The 4,698-nt window shown below is 49.8% G+C and overlaps 1 pseudogene; it reads right to left on the bottom strand.

Moving 5' to 3' along the window:
• Positions 1–1,570: 1,570 nt before the first annotated feature.
• LOC117800400 lies at positions 1,571–2,173 on the bottom strand (annotated as a pseudogene).
• Between the last annotated feature and the right edge of the window lie 2,525 nt (positions 2,174–4,698).

Raw genomic sequence — 4,698 nt, 5'->3', positions numbered from 1 at the left:
GTTTGCCCCAACTGTTACCCATTGCCCTGGGCAGCAGAGACTCACATATGCCTTTAGATGTTTAGGACATCGAATGCCCTCCAGTAGCCACCTCACTACTGGGAGAGTCGGTGTAAGCAAGAAGTCACAGAGGACTCCAAGGGTCTGGACTTGGTGTTTCCCTCTTCTGAGATGGGGACACCTGTGGAAGGTGCAGGTGGCTGGCTGGTGGGGGTTGCAGGCACCTGATGTGGACAGATGGGGTAGGTGAGGCCGCGAGGCCCTGGGGGGGGATGTCCGGCATCTGCACTGAACAGGTCTTCAAAGCTGCACATTGGCTGGGATCACCTTCAGGCTGAGAAGGAAGATGAGGGAGCAGAGGGGAGCAGTTGAGGCTCAGCTTAGGCAGGAGAGGGCTGAGCCACTCCTTTGGGGGAAAAGTGGGTCAGGTCCAGGCTCATGGGGACAGACCTTAGGCCACTGTGTTATGTGAAATAAGCCAGTCCCTAAAGGACCAATACTGGAGGAACCCACTTATGAGGGATGGAGAGCACTCCGATTCATAGAGGTGGAAGGAGCTGCTGGGTGTCGGGGCCTGGGGAGGGGGAATGGGGGTTAGGGTCTTACGGATAGAGGTTCAGTTTGGGATGACAATGAAGTTGTGGTGATGGATGGAGGTGGCAGGTGCAGAGCAGTGAATGTACTGCCACTGAATTGTACCCTGAAACGTGCTCAACGGTATCAGTCGTATGTCTATTACACCACAATAGGAAAATAGTGAGTCAGGAGGCCGGAGCTACTGCGAGTCCCGGAGGGCCCAGGATCAGGGATCCTGTATCTTGGTTCTTGCTCTCACACTCTGCCCCCTTTTGGTGACCGGGCTCACAGTAGGCACTCAGTGAATGCTTGCTAACACATAGTGCAGAGAGAGTCCACAAGTGCAAACCCTCCAGTGGGCACTGAGGGATCCCAACAGGACGCGCATCCAGATGGAGCCTGTGCCCACATCTCACAAACACCAGCACAGAAATAGCTATTTAAAACCAAGGCAGGAACCAGAAATAACCCAGAGGGCTCCACGCTCCTCGAGGCCATGCTAGGGGTCACAGCCTCTGGCAGTCAGGGGACTGGGGGTCTGAGAGGTGGCTCAGTGCACCCCTGACCCTGAAGGCCCATGGCTGCTGTGAGGTGCAGGGACTGGGAGGAAGACCCAGCGAGGGCCCGTTCTGGCTCCAAGGCTGCTGCAGGGCCACTCCCAGCCCACCAGGCGATGTCTGTTTAGAACCAGGGAGAAAACCTTTTCCCTCAATTGTTCTTTTTAAAGATGGTTGCTCAGCATTGACACAGAAAAACATTCGACATAAAACTGGAGCTGTTCGCAGCTGCAAATGACCCAGAAATGATTGAAGTGCACTGACCACAAAGAAAGGAACTTGTGCCCCGGGCAGGCCTCCTGTGCATGGGGGTGGCTAGGGGCCCTGGACATGCCCAAGTGGGCAGTGCTGGACTCCACAGTTGAGGGGACAGAAGAAGGAACATGCTCTATGGCTCCGCTCAGAGAGGCAATGCTGACGGAGATGGGGCAAGCCCCTCATGCGTTCTGGATGTCCTGGTGATTCTTGGGCACTGCCTGAATCTCAGCATCTTCATGACCCTGGTGGGGGGAGGGCAGCCCAGCAGCCTCAGGTCCCACGTGGCCTCTGGGGCTTGGTGGGCTTGTGGTTCAGGTGGCTCTCATCCGGCCACATGGCCTCCATCCCATTGGCCAGGTCGACCCCCATTGCCTGGTGACAGGCCAATGTCAGTCAGTGAACCTCCACCACTGACCCCCCCAAAAAGGCCCCCATATAGTAAAAGTTGCCCTGGTCCCTGGGGACATGGGCCTGGGACTGCAGCCGGTGCGCGTAGCTGAAGTTCTCATTGGCCACCCAGTAGAAACTGGGGTACAGGGTGACAAAGGGGGGACAGGATCTCCACACCCACGTGGTCGCGGAACTTCATGTCCACACCCGCGCACACCAGGTCATCCACCTCACGGAGGAAGCGTTGCTCACAGAAGCGGCTGATCATCGCCATGTGCTTGCTGCATGGACACATCCTACCAGCGCGGGGCGCTGCGGACCTGGAGGACCACCACCCTCCGGCCTTCCCGGAGAGGCACACAGGCCCGGCAGCTGGTGGTTGGTGAAGGCATACTAAGTGACCCTGTGTCCACCATGAGGAGTACCCCTAACCCTAACCCCGAACCCCAACCCGAACCCGAACCTGAAACCGAACCCAAACCCTAAACCCTAACCTGTACCCGTACCCTAACCCGTACCCGTACCCTAACCGGTACCCGTACCCTAACCCGTACCTGTACCCTAACCTGTACCCGTACCCTAACCCGTACCCGTACCCTAACCGGTACCCGTACCCTAACCCGTACCTGTACCCTAACCTGTACCCGTACCCATACCCTAACCCTAACCCTAACCCTTTGGTGATTCATACACCCCCTATTTTCTGAAGGGTTGTAGAATCATAAGGGTGATGTTAATTGAGGGCGGTTCCTGTACACTGGAGTTGATTACACATATGTACGAAGACCTTTCCTAATGCTTCCACAACCACTTTGATTCAGGCTTCACTATTCTCAATGGATGATGTTACTGGTGGACATTATCTTGACACCGTTGTTTCCTATAGATAAAGTTGTGGACGTTTCCCTAGGAATACAAAACATGTTGAGTGGCAGAATTCAGTCATAAATGACCAGCTATGTGATTCTATTGACGTGAAATGTCCGGAGGAGGCAAATCTGTCCCCAATTTTGAGAAGGGATACCTTTCCATGAGGGAGCTTTAGTTGAAGGACAGTTCCCAGACACTGTTGTCTATTACATATAAGAATGTGGCACAATGTTCATGTTTCCATACCACTATGGTGAACCCTTCCTTACTCGTGAAAGATGATGTTTGTTGGTCTTTCCTTGTATAGGTGTGTCTCCGAGATAATTGGCACTTTTGTCAGGCTTCCACAACCACTTTGGTTAATGCTTCCGTATTCACAAATGATGATGTTAGGGCTAAGTGGGTTCCTGTACGCTGTTGTTTCTCACAGATAAGTTTATGCCATTTTCGTTACATTGCCACAACCACCACCGATAGGGATTCCACATTAACCAAAGATATTGCACGATGTAAAATGGTTCCTGTACACTGTTGTTTCTCAGCTATATGTTTGTAGGCCTTACCTAATGGTACCATAACCACTTTTTTTATTATAATATTTTTTTTATTATATTATGTTAGTCACCGTACAGTACACCCCTGGTTTCTGATGTAAAGTTCGATGATTCATTAGTTGTGTATAACACCCAGGGCACCATGCAATATGTGCCCTTCTTAATACCCATCATCAGTCTATCCCATTCCCCACCCCCTCCCCTCTGAAGCCCTCAGTTTGTTTCTCAGAGTCCATAGTCTCTCATGCTTCATTCCCCCTTCTAATCACCCCCTCTTTCTTTATCCCTTTCTTCCCCTACCGATCTTCCTAGTTCTTATGTTCCATAGATGAGAGAAACCATATGATAATTGTCTTTCTCTGCTTGACTTATTTCACTTAGCATTATCTCCTCCGGTGCTGTCCATGTTGCAGCAAATGTTGAGAAGTCGTTCTTTTTGATAGCTGAGTAGTCTTGTAGCTTCTTAATGGAAAAATTGAATGGAGTTTCCTCAAGAAATTAAAAATAGAACTATCATATGATCCAGCTTTCCTACTTCTGGGTATATATCCAAAGGAGATGGAACCATTATCTGGAAGAGATATCTGTACTCCCATGTTCATTGCAGCATTATTCACAATAGCCAAGATACGGAAACAACCTAATTGTCTGTCAATGGATGAATAGATCAAGAAAATGTGATATATGTATTCTCTCTATATATAATGGAATGTTATTCAGCCTTAAAAAAGGAGGGAATCCTGTCTTTTGCTACAACATGGATGAAAGTGGAGGGCCTCATGCTGAGATAAGCGAGACAGAGAAAGACAAATCCTGCATAGTATTACTTAGATGTGGAATGTTTAAAAAATAAAAAAGGTCAAACTCATTGAAGCAGAGCAGAAGAAGGGTTGCCAGGGGCTGTGGATGGCAGAAATAGGGAGGCNCTCTATATATAATGGAATGTTATTCAGCCTTAAAAAAGGAGGGAATCCTGTCTTTTGCTACAACATGGATGAAAGTGGAGGGCCTCATGCTGAGATAAGCGAGACAGAGAAAGACAAATCCTGCATAGTATTACTTAGATGTGGAATGTTTAAAAAATAAAAAAGGTCAAACTCATTGAAGCAGAGCAGAAGAAGGGTTGCCAGGGGCTGTGGATGGCAGAAATAGGGAGGCTTGGGAGAGGAAGGAGTCACGTACTAACATGCCCATGAGTCACTATGAAGGAGCCTGAGCCCTCCTGTCCTAGAAGAGAACAAAACACAAATTCTGTGTGGTTTGGGAGACCCTAGAACAGAATGACATTGATCTGCCTGACAGGTGGAGCCCCAGGGAGACAGGCCAGGAAAGAATGGTGATGTGATGTGCCAAGGCAGGTGGGGTTCCGTGGGGTGCAGAATTAGCAGTTACACACCAGACCTGAAGGTGTCTTGCAGCTGGGGACATGCAACGAAGGACACAGGAGTGACTTATATTATTTGACAACCGAGGATCAGAAATGTCTTCCCTTG

The sequence above is a fragment of the Ailuropoda melanoleuca genome, unplaced genomic scaffold (assembly GCF_002007445.2).
Source record: "Ailuropoda melanoleuca isolate Jingjing unplaced genomic scaffold, ASM200744v2 unplaced-scaffold6961, whole genome shotgun sequence".
Taxonomy (NCBI): Eukaryota; Metazoa; Chordata; class Mammalia; order Carnivora; family Ursidae; genus Ailuropoda; species Ailuropoda melanoleuca.
The sequence above is the reverse complement of the archived record's forward strand: the minus strand, read 5'-3'. Positions and strand labels throughout refer to the sequence as shown.